Raw genomic sequence first — 16221 nt, forward strand, 5'->3', positions numbered from 1 at the left:
AGTTTATCTGTTTATGACTTTTTTTAGTCATAAATTGCTCCCTATCCTCAGGCTTAGATTAGATTAAAGGATGTAGGATGTAATGTAATTTTTCACTTCTGTAAACCATGGTTTTTTTTTCAACTTCCCTTTGGGTGTTTGCACCCAAGAGGAATGTATTTATGTTGTAGACCTTGCTGTATTTCTTTAAATACAAACCATTGAGTCTACCATCAAATCTTTCAATCTACCACAGCCAGCTTACTGCTTGTGCCCTTATACGTTTGTTCAAATTTATTACCCTAATTTCTCTGTGAACTGTGTTACATTCGACCTTCATGCAAATTCTGTATAAAGCTCCCTTTCCAGGACATAACACCAAATCCAAAAAGTCTAATCCATAGTTGGGTCCTCAATGTACGATTCCAGAAACCCACCTTGTACACACTCCTGCGAATCATCTTTCAAGGCATTAGTGCTGAATTGTTTATCTCATCTACATATAAATTGAAGACCTCCATTATTAGTGCAATGCCCACATCTTAAATTTCTTATTCTATAATGTTGGGCACATTATAAAATACAAAATTTATACTTCACTTTACTGTCTCCTAGCTTTACCCAAACTGTTTCTAAATCTTGAATGTCAAAGTCCCTCTCTTACTTATGTACAATGTCATCTTTTAATAGGTGTACTGCACCATCTCCTTTTGCCCTTTTCTGTCTCTCCACGTGTAGAATTACCTTAGATACATAGTTCATGATGTTGGTCACCCTAAAGCCGTATCTTTGTAATGACAACTAAATCATATCCATTTACCTCAATTTAAGCATTGAATTCATCAAAATATTTGCAAATGCTGTGAGCATTCAGAGAGAAGCTCTTTTATTCAGCCTTTTTAACATTGTTCTCCATTTTGACTCTACTGGATGCCTGATATTGCTTAATTTATTTTTGCTTACTATTATTTTACTTCCTTCTACTAGTTTTGCTTCCCTTGAATCTGAGCTCTCCAGTTAATTCCATCCTGCTACCATCTAGTTCAAACCCTCCTCCCTATAGCATGATAAAATGTCTGTGTAAGGAAATTAATCCTGGTCCTGGCAAAACCTGCTCCAGAACTGTACTGCAGAAATCTAATGCCCTATCTCGTACAATTGTTTTCCAGGCCTGTGCTCAATCCCTCTTGTCTCCTGCTTCTATGCTCGTTAGATGTGGGGCTGAGAGTATTCCTGAAATGACACTTTTTCAGTCTGCTTCTTAGCTCCCTGGAATATGCTTTCAGGACCTCATTCCACCACCAACACCCCTTCTTCTCCCTGCCCCCCCCCCCCCCCTCCCCCGGCACACGCACACGCACACCTGAGTCATCCATGTCAACATGAATAACTGTCTGGGATTGTTGACCTTTTTCCCCTGAAAAATATCCTGACCTCAAGGAGCACTCTTTTGCTGTTCAAAAGATTGGCTCTGGGAGCTCTCGCATCGACCTGAGATGGATACAATTTAATTTTGCATCCAAAAGAATGTAGCATCTCTTCAAAACTGGTTTTGGATTTTTCTGCTTGAGTCTCTGAACTAGAATTTGAAGACCCAACTTTGACAGATTTGCGAATGCTGTTTGCTGATTTGAGACTAAAACATGGCATACCACTGTTAGGAAATACTTAGTATTGAGCTTCTGTTGAAATTTTAGGGGAACACTGCTTTTTCATTTGCCAGGCAAGTTGAACTTGTATGTCTGCTTTGTAATTGCTTACGCCTTTGTCTGTTAATAAATACTTTGCAGTGAACTGAACAATGTGACAATCATGTCCCCTCACACACCACCCCACCCACAACTCAAACCTAATTAGCTATTATTTAGCAATAGTAGGAACTGCAGATGCTGGGGAATCTGAGATAACAAGGTGTAGAACTAGATGAACACAGCAGAATGAGCAGGAAGGCTGATGTTTCCGGCCTGGACCTTTTCCTGAAGACAGGTCTAGACCCGAAACGTCAGCCTCCCTGCTCCTCTGATGCTGCTTGGCCTGCTGTGTTCATCCAGCTCCACACCTTTGTTATTCTAGCTATTATTTAATTTGGTTTGGGAAATTCAGTTTTAATTTATTCACGTGTGTCACTGATTAGTTGTTGTCCTTACTTAATTGATCTGGAGAAAGTAGTGGTGCATTGCATTTTAGCTGTCACAGTCCACATTGTACAGGTATAATGGTCGAGGGAGTGACTGTTGAAGTTGATGGATGGGCTGCTCTTCAAGTAGGCGGCTTTGTTCTGTGTGGTGTCCAGCACCAGCAGTGTTGGCTGCATTTTACAAGCAATTGGGAACACCTCTGTCACATTCCTGTGCTGTGTAGACAGTGAACAGGCTTTGGGGAGTCAGGAGGTGTCTTATCTTCGCATTTTTGCTTTTGTTATGCCTATTTCAAGCTCGCAGTTTTATTAACAACTTGTGAGTTGAGCTACCAGACAGAACTTCTATTTGGTTGATGAAATGTGAGGCTGGATGAACACAGCAGGCCCAGCAGCATCTCAGGAGCACAAAAGCTTTTGTGCTCCTGAGATGCTGCTGGGCCTGCTGTGTTCATCCAGCCTCACATTTCATTATCTTGGATTCTCCAGCATCTGCAGTTCCCATTATCACTGATTCTATTTGGTTGACCTTTGCTAAACATCAGAATTTAATTTTATGTAGCCATTTCGGTGCACTGAGGAATCATTTGTTTTGGCGGATGTATTTTAAGTATGGGATTCTGCATTGCGAGAATGTACCTAAAGATCAGCAATTTTGCATAAGATGTAAAGTAGTAACAGCCTCCCAATTAATATGCAGACCACCGCAAAACAATCTGTTGTCTTCCTATTGGACTTTGGGGGCATTTCAAGAGACATGCCTCCAGTGGCTTTTATCACCTGCACTAGTCTCAATTGATGAAGTATTTTTACGTGCACAAATAAAGCTGTTCTGCAGGGAGTGTGGATCTGACGGAAAGTTTCCATGAGGTTGTCTCTTGGCCCTTCCATTTAATTCAGTTACATTTATTTTATTTAATTTGTGGCTGGCAATATTAGTCAAACAGAAACACTCAATTGCTTTGTCCAGAAAGCATCTTTTTTGGATGAAGCTGGTTAGTGCTTCTGCTCTGTTGGAATCGTGGTTCTTCTGCAATTTGTTTATACAGATGATCTTTTGTGCTAAAAATCTAACGGACAAAATAACACAAACCACTTTCTCTTTTCACTGTCCGCACCCTGCTGATTAAGAGTGCAATGCCTTGGGTGAAAGTCCAACGCATTTGTCTGTCTGTGCTTTGTTTTAAAATATACAGTGGCCTGATTAGTGTGGAACTGCACCACTGCTGTATATTCTCAGCAGAGTGATCTGCTGTGAGCTGGCTTCTGATTCCTAATTCCTGGGGATGCCTGAGCCTCCTTTTATACTGCACAGCCCGAAACCTTCTGTTTTCTGTCTTGCTTGTGCTGAAATGGGAGTTTTAGACAAATTTGGCTGGAGAGGTGTAAGAAGAGGAAAAGATTCAGTGCAAATTTAGTAAATAAGGCAGCCAATTTGGGGCACATGTGGTACGTAAGTTGGGAGAAATTGCTTTTTATGGTACAATGGTTCTGAGCACAGCTATTATGAAAATGTGGCTCAAGAAAAAGTAGCAATGACAGTACAATGTTTCTGGCTAGAATGTCTGCAGATGTGATTAGAGATGATGGGAAAAGAAAAAGAAAGACCTAATGAAAATTATGGCTTAAAGAAAGAAATACAAAATGTAATGTGAAAGGAGCATCATATGAATTTATATGGTATAAACTGAGGAGCAAATCACACTGCCAGGAATATACTACCTTGCCTCAAACAGTGATATAAAGAGTGGATAGAAAAACAACTAAGTGGCTGAACAATAAATTCTCCTAATATTAATAGGATAAATTTATAAGTGGTATAAAGTATGCAGACATGTTAAAAGGTCTTTCGACTTTTAAGTTAGCACGTTACAAACTCAGTGTGTTCTGGACTTGGGTTTTAAGGAATGAAGCTGGGTGGGTGGATGGGCTTAAGAGGTAAGATTTGATAGGCGGATTTTTTTTCTTTTAAAACATGAGATTTCATTTGAAGTATAAACCAGTGGCCTAGAATAAGTCGGGAGTTCAAATGACAATGTGGATAGCATCCCAGCCTCTGAACCAAAGACCCAGTTTCAAATCCCACTGCAGGACTTTGATGGCCAAGGCTGGTGCCTTAAAATCATGAGCAATCAAGCTGTAAACCCTTTAATTCACTCTGCCAAGCTAAAGGAGTGGGAAAGTTTCTTTCAGTCATTCGGCAAGAGGCAATAGCAAACCACTATAGTGGCCTGCCAAGCATAAGCGTTGACTATGTAAAATGGAAATCTGCAGCTCCAAACTGCGAGAGGAAGATAATTAAAAACAAGGGAAGTCTTTCTATCAAGTTCGGTTAGCCTTTTGTCCTAATTGCTTGTTGACTGAGAGGCAACTACTGGACAGGGAGAGCTAGCCATGCACCTCTTAACGATTTGTCTGAGATCATTTGTGCCCACCTGAGAGGGTCTTTTGGCTGATTGCTTCATGTGCAAGATCAAAGGTCAGTATTTGCAAAATAAACATGCATACAATGGTTTTCCTGTCATTACTAAGTCAACCATGAAACACAGGTGCTTTCACTAAATAAGCTGTAGTGTACAAATTGAACTCTCTTGCTGCATCATGGAATTTGGTAGAGGGTTGAAATTTGTTCGGGTGGCGAAATGTAGTTGGGGGCTAGTGCGTGTGAGGTGTTGACTAATTTACAAGGGGGTTTTGCAATAAAACGAAACCTCTTTTTCTATAAGGCACAAAAACACTTCCTATTCCTTCAGTGTCCTAACTTGATTTCCCACAAGAACATAAGTTGCACCTGTTAGTTTTGACAAGCTTAATTCTCTACTGGGTTTAGCAGTTTTCCATTTAAGAGTTAAATGCTTGAGGCATGGTTTGTTCTTTCTTAATTACACCTTCACCATCCTAATACGATAATCAGCTGTATTGAAGCAGGAAAAACAAAGATCTCTGCAACCTTCTAAGTCTTGAATATCTCTAACTTTATTCACTTGACTGTGTCCAACCAGTTTTTCAGCCGCCTTAGCAATACCCTCCACAGTTTACTACATACATTTCTCTGCCTTCTTGGATACAGAAGAGATAATCTTTATTTGACCAAGCTTTGAAAAGCAATCTCAAGTGCCTGGGCATAGTGCTTTGTTTTGATTATCACTTCTATAGAGTTGAATACTCATGACATGGCCCAGATGTAATGGGAGATGGCCAAAACCTTTCTGCTGGGGACTAAGCTATTACAATTATTTCCAGGTGACTCTTCATGTTTGAAATTTGACCATTTTGAAAATTGAAAATATTCACATTTAAAATGTCGATAGAATCTCTAAATCTCATTGTTATATTTGGAACCACAGAGTTCAAAATATTGGTTGTTATTTATAGACTGTGCAGCAATGAGTATCATAAGCTGTTTCCTGTGCGCAGCCACAGTTCAGTAGGTCTCAAATTCACATTTGCCTCGTGCAGTCAAACAGTTGGATTTTGTTAAGCACTTTGGGAGAAAGTGGTATTTCACTGCAAAGAAGTATGAATACTTAGAGTTGTTTGAATTTGTTGAAAGAATTGAAAGGTAGCATTAAAGCACTTGTTACGTGTTACTTTGCAGGAGCTTGGAAACTTTAGTCCACAAATGGCTTCCATAACCTCAGAGGTCTAAAGCACTTCTCAATCAATTAAGTACTTTTGAAATGCAGTCATTGTAGTTATGGGAAATTTTTTTGAGGGAAATTCAGGGTAAGCAATGAATACTGGTTTTATCTACAACAATCATATCCCAAGAATGAGTATGAAAAAGACTAACTCCAATTTATAGATTTTTTAAAATTAGATTGTGATTTTCTGTTGAGGGAAGATTAAGAGTTTACGTACAGATTAACCATGGTCTAATTGAAATTTAGAGCAAATTCAAAGGGCTACTTGCTCCTGTCCTTACCTTATCCCTTCATACTTATGCCCAAAAGGTTCTGTCTGTTTTGTCCATTCCACTTGGCTTTACATCCATGGGTTTTTGGTTGGAGTTTGAGATTTTTCCTATCCCAAGTCAGATAGGAAAGCTAGGCAGACAGGTAGGGGGAGGGAGCAGGGTTGCCTTGTTAGTCAAAAAAAACACACAAAACTAATTGATAGCTTCTGAGGGAGGAGAGAACTGAGATGGATCCAAGCTCCGGACATTGCTGTAAACAAATAAATTCGAGGGATGGAGCAGCAGTGAGAAAGTGGAGTTGAGCAAGATCAGCTGTGCTTTTAAATGGACCAAGCAAGATGGGCTGAATGATACATTCTTTCTTGCCAATGTAATGTGAAGTATGATCAGTCAAAAATGATCAGATGCTTCAGCTAACTGCAAGCATTATCTACGAGCTGGATTTTGTTCGCCAGCTTGGAGAATAAACAGTTTTGGAATAAATTACAAAGTGATCTATGTAGCTGAAAACACTTTCACAGTGGGTAAATGGAGAGGAGGGTGTGTACCAGAGATGATTATCCGTGGTTTGCGATGCCCATGGAAGTTAGACATTAAAGACGGATTGCAAGATAATGAAGAAGGTCAAAATAAAAAGATAACCATCTGAAACTTGACACTAGGCTGGATGCCAGACTTTCTTTTGTTCCTTCCTGTAACGGTCTCCAGCAAGGCCAACGTTAGAAAATAGTCAATGCCTCTATTCATACTAGCAAAGGGCATGAACTCTTGCATTGTCAAATTGTATTTCCGATACTACTTTGCCCACTCACCTAGCATGTCCAATCTTTCTGCAGCCTCCCCACTTCCTCAACACAACCTGCACCTTCAGCTATCTTTTGTGTCATCTGCAAACTTAGGAACTGAGGGCATTGTTGCTTTGCCCACATTGTTTATGTATAACATGAATAACTACAATCCCATCTCTGACCTCTGCAGAACTGCACTAGTTATTGGTTGTCATCTTGGAAAAGACACCTTCCTCCCTACTCCGTCTTCTGCCAGTCAGCCAGTCCTCTATCCACACCAATACATTGCCCCTGACCCCATGGCCTTGTCTTATTTTGCAGCATGCTGTGCAACACCTTGTCAGAGACTTTCTGGAAATCCAAATAGATCATGTCTGCTGGTCCTCCTTTGTCTAATTTGCTCATTACTTTTTTCCTCAAAGATTTCAAACAGAATTATCAGGCATTACCTCCCTCAATGAGGCTGTGCTGACTCTGCCTTATTTTACCATGCACTTCCAAAACTCTGCAACCTCTCAACTAATCGACTCTAAATTCTTAACAACCAAGGTCAGACTGACTGGCCAATAGTTTCCTTTCTTTCACCACCCTCTGTCTTGAGCAGTATTACATTAGCCATTTACTGGTTCTCTGGAATTTGGGAGGATCCCAGTGATTTCTGAAAGATCACCACCGTTATGTTGCAAATCTCCTCCGCTGTCTTTATAACTCAAGGGTGTAGTCCATATGGTGATACTTCCGTCTTCAGATCTTTGTGCTCCCATAGTACCTTCTCCTTAGTGATGGCACTACGCTCACCTCTGCCTCTTGACTCTGTTCGAGTTCAGATATGCTGCTGGTATCTTCCACTATGAAGCACCAATTCACTTCTTCCACCATTTCTTTGTTCCCCTTTACCACTATTCCTGCCTTAATTTTCAGCAGTCCAATGTCCACTCTTGCCTTTTACATTTGTAGAAGAAAATTTCAATTTTTTTCATTACCACTTTAGTTTATTCTCATATTTCATCATCTTCCCCCTTATTGCTTTTTTCAGTTAACCGCTCCTGGTTTTTAAAGGTTACTACGATCCTTAAGACATATGTGTTTTTTTTTCTTTTGCTTTTGACATCTTTTGTCAGCCAAGGTTGCCTCATCTGCCCCTTTAGTAAGTTTGTTCTCCCAAGATGTATTTCTGCTGTGCCTCCAAATTATCCGCAGAAACTCATTGCTGCTCCACCATCTTCCCTGGTAGGCTCCCCTTCCAGTCAACTCTGGCCAGCTCTTCCCTCATTCCTTGTCACCTTTTACTCAGTTGTAATACTGTAATATCAGATTCAGTCTTCTACCCCTCAAACTGTGGGAGAGACACATTTTCCAGGAGGAGCAGCAGCTGCTCCCGCCAGCCACGTGTTTGCTTTGATTTGTTTGGTCCTCAAAGAACCTGTGCTTTGAAAAATTCTTTTTCCGCCTCAAATCTCTCCACTTCTGGTTTTGTTGGCTCCCTTGTCTAATTTCTGTTTCCAGTCCATAGCCTGCTGCAGCTAAAATGATTTCATGTCCTCACTTACCGACTATAAGGCACTTGTGGTAAATATTCTTACCTGAAGGAAAAATCTCGGTCTAATCACTAATGAAGAGTATAATTTGCTTTAGATTATCATGTCAATAGCAAATGTGCGAACCTCACTAACAATGATCTGTTTAGTGGCATCCCCCTCTTAATTTGTCATTAAAGTCTTGATCAGATTTATTTAAAATATTTTCATATTATGGTCACTACCCCCTCGCGGTTCCATCACCTAAACTCTCTAATCCAGTCTGCATCATTACACATCACCAAATCTAGAATTGCCTGTTTCATAGTAGGCTCAACCATAAGATGCTCCAAAAAAAACCATCTTGTAGACACTCTACAAATTCCCTTTCTTGGGGTTCACCACCAACCTTTTTCTCAGTCGACCTGCATATTGAACACTCCCACGATTGTTGTAACATTTCCTTTCTTACATGTCTTTCCTATCTACTGAATTATTTTCTTCTCCATGTTGTGACTACAGTTAAGATGTCTGTTCACAAGTCCCAGCAGGGTCTTTTTCCCCTTTGCAGTTTCTCAACTCTACTCACACAGATTCCACAACTTGTAATTCTGTCACTTCTTGCTATCAATTAGTTTTGTGTGTTTTTTTTGACTAAGAAGGCAACCCTGCTCCCTCCCCCTACCCGTCTGCCTACCTTTCAATAGGGCATATGTCCTTGGATGTTGAATTCCCAGACCTGATCACCTTGCAGCCACATCTCAGTGATGCTCACATTGTACCTGCCAATTTCAACCTATGCTGCAAACTCACTTATCTTTGTTTATTACCTGCATTTAAGTCCAACACCCCCAGTCCTGTCTTAACTACCCACCTCCCCTCCCCCACCACATAGTTTTCCCTTCAGAGATATTATGAACTGCAGATGCTGTAGAATTCGAGATAACAAAGTGTGAAGCTGGATGAACACAGCAGGCCAAGCATCATCCAAGCTTTTGTGCTCCTAGGATGCTGCTTGGCCTGCTGTGTTCATCCAGCTTCACACTTTGTTAACATAGTTTTCCCTTATCTGCTGTGCTTGTATTTAGATTTCTGACCCTCTCAATACTTTGTCCTATTACTTGCTCTGGCAACTAATAACCTTGGCTAAGTCATCCCCCACCAGAATTTTTCCTATAAATTTTCATTTAGCTGGACCCCCCCCCCCCCCCCCACCTCCGTCTAATGACAAGGCTAGTGGGAATGAGAGGGGTGAAGAGGCATTGAGGCAATTTAGCTACTTTGAGCAAGTACAGATGCAGTATGGAAGTGGATAAATGAATTTATATGCTTTAGTAGGAAAATCAAAATATCATAATATTATTTAAACAGTGGTGAAGTTTTGATGTACAAAGTGATCTGTGTTTGCCTTGACCACCAGTCACACAGCAGGCAGTTAGAAATTGTTTGGTATGGGGCGAAAATGGGAATATGGTGAGATCAGCAGTGATCGCATTGAATGGTGGAGCTGGATTGATCAGCCAAATGATTTGCTCCTCGTCAATTCTGTTGAAGAGTGACCACTCTGAAAATGTTCCTGCAAATGCTGCCAGACCTGCTGAGTTTGTCCAGCAATTTCTGCTTTTGTTTCCGATGTCTAGTATCCAGTTCTTTTTTTAAATTTTTTTTTTAGTGTCTTCTGATGTTTTGAGTTGTAGACAACAACATAAATCGTACATGTCTGGAAAGAAAATCTTGCTTTTCCATAATATATTTCACAGCCACCAGATGTCCTAAAACACTATAAATGTCTTTTGAAAAATGACTTGCAGTTGGAGACAGGCAATTATAATCATGATGCTCAGATACTCTAATCTTGACACTGTGGAATCAAAGTTGGCCTAGTGAGGAGCATGATGCTGTTCGTCTTGTAAAACTGGTTGTGTTGTATTTCAGCACTAACCGGAAAAGCATTTTGATACTATTGAATTACACCATTGCACTAGAATTTCCCTACATTGAGTCCCCTTGGCTATTAGCAGTTGGTAACATTGGACTGCTGCCAAATCCTGGAGCTGAGTGAAGACAAAACCAGGGCTTGTGCCAAAAAACATGAAGGCAGCTCTATTTCTTTAGATAGATACGTGGATGTTACAAACAACAGTCTCATCAGATTTATGTTTAAAAGACAAGCATTAAAAATGTTCCTGTTCAAGGAACATGAATTACTGCTGTTTAGAAGCTCTTGGAAAATATCAGCAATCTCCTAAGCACTGTTGTGACAATTCGTTGTGATATTCAACTTTAATTGAACTGCGCATGTCAGAATGTACAAAGTGTTTCATAGCCAGTGAAGCACTTGAAATGCAGTCATGGTTTTTAATTTGAGACACGTACAGCAGCTAAATTGGGTGCAGTAGATTCTCTCAAACTTCAGTGTAATTTATTTTCATGTGTAAGCATTAATCCTTGGACACCTGCAAGAACTCTGCTCCTGATTTGAAATAATGATGGTGGGATCTTCCATGAGCTGCCATAGGACCCCGATAAGCCCTCCATTTAACATCTGATCCTGAAGGTGACACTTCAGAGCTGTCCTCCAATTCCTCAGTACAAGTTTGGTAATGTCAGCTTGGATAAGCTCAAGTCTCTGGCCAAGACTTGAACCGCTACCTTCTGATGCAGCGATATCATTGCTGCTGAGTTATGGCTGATTATAGAACTGATGTTAGAGAATCATGGCATCCTACTGAGGGTTCCCCTCGATATCCATCTTACGCTCACACACAGACGCGCGTGCGCACACAGCCATTCACACAGGAAATGTTTGCGTCAGCCTTGACAATAGATAGTATGACTTACACCATTGATTTTAGTTTTGTTAATATCTGTGGTTTACTTCCTGCTCCTGGGCTCTTTACAAAATGCACAGTTTGAAACATGGCTGTTTGCTACTGGAGGTGGATGAAAGTTGAAGGAAGGGCTTTATCATTTGCTTCTGAGAACGGCATGTTACCCTACAGAATTTTATATAGACTATACAATATTTTGAAAACGCTGAATAAGAAGTTGGTGCATCTGATTAAAACTGGTAGTTTGCAGCATAAATGCTCTTTGCTTTGTGAAGTTTTTGAACAGTTCATGCATACAGAGATGAATTTGGAATATGCCATTTGATCTCCTCTAACTTTCTCTGCCGTCTGATAACATCATGGCTGATCTGCTTGCTGCCTTAACACTACATTTTTGTCGACCTTGTGTACACTTTGACTTCCTTGTCAATCAACTATCTATCCAACTCTACCAGAAAAATATTCCGTGAAATCTGCCTTGTCTGGTCTCTGAGGAAGACAATTCCATGGGTGAACAACCCTCCAGAAAGAAAATGTCATCCCAATCGTAAAAGGAAGTAGTCTTATTTTTAAATGGTATTGGCCTAGGTCTGGTTTCTCCCACAGAGAAAATATCCTTTCAGCATCCATCCTGTTGAGACCCCACAGATCTTGTATGCTTCAAGAAGGTCACCCTTCGTTGTTATTAATTGATGGATACAGGCCCAATCAAGCCATTGAGGGAGTGCAGCAAAGGTTCACCAAATAAATTGTTGGCATGGAGGAATATACTGTGAAGACTGATTAAATAGACTGGCTGTTCATCCTCTGGTGTTTTTAACGCAGAGAGTAGGAATAAAGGAGTCGTTTTCAGGATGACAGCCAGTGATTAGTGCAGTTCAGGGATATTGTGGTTCCCAACACTATTCACGTTATACATTAACGATCTGGACAAAGAAACGGTGTTGATGCTAAGTTTGCAGCTAGGTGGAGGTAGTGTTTAGGACGCAAAGGGGTTGCAGAAGGACTTGGACATGCTATGTGAGTGGGCAAAGAAATGACAGGTGATGTACCATGTGGGAAAGTGTGAAATCATGTACTTTGGTAGGAAGAATAGAGGTGTAAACTAGTTTCTAAATGGCGAAAAACATCAGAAATCTGAAGCACAAGTTGCCTCACTAGCCTTAGTTCAGGATTCTGTTAAGGTTAACATGCAGGTTCAGTTGGCAGCTAGGAAGGCAAATGCAATGTTGACATTCATTTCAAGAGGGTTAAAGTGCAAGAGCAGGGATGTATTGCTGAGGCTGTATGAGGCTCTGATCAGACTGCATTTGCAGCGGGACTAGAGGAGGTTTACAACATACTCTGGATGAAGGGCTTGTCGTCTGAGGAATAGTTAGGGATTCTGGGTTTGTAGTGGATGGAGTTTAGAAAGATGAGGGGGATCTGATTGTCCTGGATAGAATGGACATAGCGCTGTTTCCAGTAGTAGTAGCGACCAGGACGTAGGAGCTCAACCCGGAAGTGAAGGGACAAGCCTTTTAGAACTGAGATGAGGATGAATTTCTTCAAATCTGTGGAACTCATTACCACAAAGGCTGTGGAGGACAAGTCATTAAGTGTATTTAATACAGGCTATTGGTTGGTAAGGAGGTCAAGGGTTACAGGGAGAAAGCAGGAAAATGGAGTTCGGAAACATAAGCCAGGGTTGAATGTCAGAGCATACTCAGTTGGTCAAATGGCCTGATTCTCCTCTGATGTCTAATGGTCTTGGAGGCCTCATTCAAGTGTGAGCATTATTTCAGGGCTTGGCAGGGTAGATGGAGGAAATATGTTCCTCTGCCGCCAGAGCAGCCTATTTAGCACACGGTTGAGGAATTTCCTTGGACGGTGCATCTGTGGGATCCTCTACCTCAGGGCAGTGCAAGTTCAGTCATTGAATGTGCTCAAGACAAAGATTGATAGATTTCTGCATATGAAAAGCATTTTTTAATATATATCGGGGTAGTTCATGAAAATAGTATTGAAGTAGACAGTCAGCCACAGTCTCATTGAATGGCAGAGGTGTATTTGAAGGCCTGAATGGCCTACTCTTGAAGAATAGTAAGTCTTGGTAAACTTAAAGATCATCTCAACAAACCCTTTTGACAGGGTCTACTGAATTGACCTTCCCAACGTTTCCCTCCGCTTGTAACACTTTTTATTTGCTTCTGTGTGTATTTTTGTTGGGGAGCTTCGTAAGGGTGCTAAATGTTTTACCTAGTGTCACCAATATGTTGACAGTTCATTGTTTATCTGTGTTACAAATAGGATTTGAGCTAATCAGTAAATGTTGGTAAGTACAGAATGCAGGTGTGCATGTATTATCTGTAGCCAGTCTACTTAACTTACGAACCCTCAATGAAAACAAGAGGAGTAGGTCATATGGCTTCTTGAGCCAGTTTCGTCATTCCATAAAATGGCAGTCAATATTTCACTTTCTCACCTTTCCCCATCAACTCCTTCCTCAACTCATGTTCAAAAAATTCTTATTTATCTCTTGTATTGAATATATTCAACGGCTGAGCACCCACAGCTTTAAGGTAGAGAATCTTGAAAGAGTCTCACATGAAGTAATTTTTGTTTATCTTGGTACAGTCTGCCAGCTGCATTTCTCGCATGACAATCAGCAACGCTACAGCAAAGGCACCTTATTGGCTGTGAAACACTTTGGGACGTCCTGACGTGGTAAAAGGCACTGCATATTAAAGGCAATTTGTTTTCGTCGCACGCTGCTTGTGGTGGGGTGGGGGGGGATCGTTGTGTTGTTGATCCTGTAAGGTATGTAGCCCTGAATTTGAAGACATTGCTATTACAGGTTTGAGAGTTCTGATGCAACAGTGCCTGTTTATCAAGGGCTCAAGGGATTAAGGAAGTAAGTCATTGTGACTGTGCTGGCATTCCATTAAGTTCCTTTCCAATTTATTGAGCTTGAATCAAGCTCAATATAAATAATGTTGCTGAAATTTTTGCTGTAAAGGTTTAATAGCCTGTAATGAAACAGAAGTAAACTAGTTCATCATGCCCTGCTGCTTCAATTTCACTTGATTATTGTATTTTACTTTCTCCTCTTTGTGAGTTTGTACTCGGTGAGATATTTGGTGTTTAATATCGTTTGCGGTTCGTCCCATTATCTGTGGGTGGGGGTTGCCCCTTTCTCAGCCGACTATGTTCCAAAAGAGCAAGAGGAAACAGGTGGTTCTGTTTTTTTTGCCTGTTTGGTTAAGTACCAACCCTGAGCCAGTTAGCCATATGAGAGCTGCTTTGTCAAGAGTTACGTGGAGAGGCAATGGGAAATTTGCTTTTCCCAGAGTCTGAATTTGATGGCGAGATCTGCACAAAGTTAAATTTCACGCCATTGACATATGTTGGCATGGAATGAGGATTGGCTGATGTAACAAAACACTGCGTAGGACTGTGTAAAACTAAGAACTGTAGGTGCTGGAAATCTGTAACAAAAACAAAAGATGCTGGACAAACTCAGCATATTGGGCAACATTGTATAGAGAAAAGGGGTTAATCTTTTATGTCCAATGACCCTTAATCCTTTGTTCTGAGGAAGGCTTACTGGACTGAACATTAACTCTTCTTCTCTTTGTACATGCAGGCAGGGCTGAGTTATTTTTTGGTTTGATACATGAAGTAAAGTCCCCATGTGATTCAGTGCTCGGGTCTTCCCTAATTACAAACGGTATCCATGATTCGGATTAGAGGTCTGAAAGTAATAACCTAAATTTGATGACTTACCAAACTATGTAGGAACATAATCTGTAAGAAGGGTGCAAAGGTTATGAAACTGTTTACTTAGGGAGAATAGAAAGAATATCTTTTAGAAAGGAACACAAGTGAACTTTGCTGAGATCAAACCTGGAGTAATTAGTGCAGCTTTGGTCTGTTTACTTGGGGAAGGAAATACTTGTATTAGAGAGAGACCAGATTGTTTTTGGGATGTGAGAGTTGTTCTGTGAGGAGTGTCTGCATAAATAGGCCTGTACCTTCAAGCCTTTGGGTGATGAGGGATGATCTTATTGGGGAAAAAGGTAGTGTTCTTAGTACACTTAACTAGACAGAAATTGTTACCGTTTGCTATCGTTTCAGAGTAAGGGGCAGGTCATTTTGGACTGAGATGAGAATTGCTTCACTTAGGGTTGTGAAGCTTTGGAATTCTTTGTCAGAGGATCATCAGGCATTGATTACATTCAAGAGTGCAATTTTTTCTGGGCACTAACATATTAAAGGATTATGAGGATAGAGTTGAGGTTGAGAGTCAGCAATAATCTAATTCAGTGGGGCAGAAGGCTAAAAGAATGTAATGGCCTTTTGCTTTATTTTCTTACCTTAACTGGTGTTCAAAATGATTGGTTTAGGTAGAGAACTAAGATTTGTTTCCAGTACTCCAGATGTTGGCGACCAGTTGAAACCACTTTAAGATAATTGACATGCCCAGCAAGGGAAGACATGTCACTGCTGTAAAATTCTATCTTTGACTTGAGCAGAAGGAAGTGGATCATAGAGTTATGGAACATTGCTATCACTCTTGACCATTGTGCTAGCTGACTTGCATTTGTCCCAGGCAAGTAATGCCTTGACTTGGAAATTCTCATCCTTGTTTCCAAAACCTTAATCCTCCTCCTGTAATCTCCTGCAGCTCCACAAACCTCTGAAATCTGAATTCCTCGAATTTTGTTGTGTTGTGTACTCCAAGTTATAGTTGCTTCACTGTTGTTTGATGTACATTCAGTTACCTAGGTCCCAGGTCTTGGTTTGCCTGCCTTAAGGCAGTTGTAATAAAATCTAACTCCTCTGCATTCCTATCTATGTATAGAAGTAAGGAACTGTGGATAGGAAATTAGCCAGAGAATTGTAGCATTCATGGAACATAGTGTTCCAACAGTTGCTACGTCCAATTCTGCTACGAAACAAGGGTGGGGGGTGTTGCAGGCTTTTGAACAGGTCAGTTGTAACACTTCAAGACACACTTAACAGGCCATTTCAGTAAGTCACTTGCAGTGAACAATGAAGATTGCTCTCTTCA

General features: G+C 40.7%; 1 protein-coding gene across 2 annotated transcripts in view; it reads left to right on the forward strand.

Annotated features, from left to right (window-relative positions):
- The window catches only part of atf6b (activating transcription factor 6 beta), a 105567-nt gene that overhangs the window by 5148 nt on the left and 84198 nt on the right, over positions 1-16221 (forward strand). Inside the window, exon 1 of one of the 2 annotated variants that reach the window (XM_059639377.1) lies at positions 13939-13967. The exons of the other annotated variant lie outside the window; for it this stretch is intronic. The gene's annotated coding sequence lies outside the window, so the exon portion shown is untranslated. Of the gene's footprint in view, positions 1-13938; positions 13968-16221 lie in introns of those variants that run through there. 2 annotated transcript variants of the gene reach the window in all.

Source organism: Stegostoma tigrinum, chromosome 34 (assembly GCF_030684315.1).
Source record: "Stegostoma tigrinum isolate sSteTig4 chromosome 34, sSteTig4.hap1, whole genome shotgun sequence".
NCBI classification, from domain to species: domain Eukaryota; kingdom Metazoa; phylum Chordata; class Chondrichthyes; order Orectolobiformes; family Stegostomatidae; genus Stegostoma; species Stegostoma tigrinum.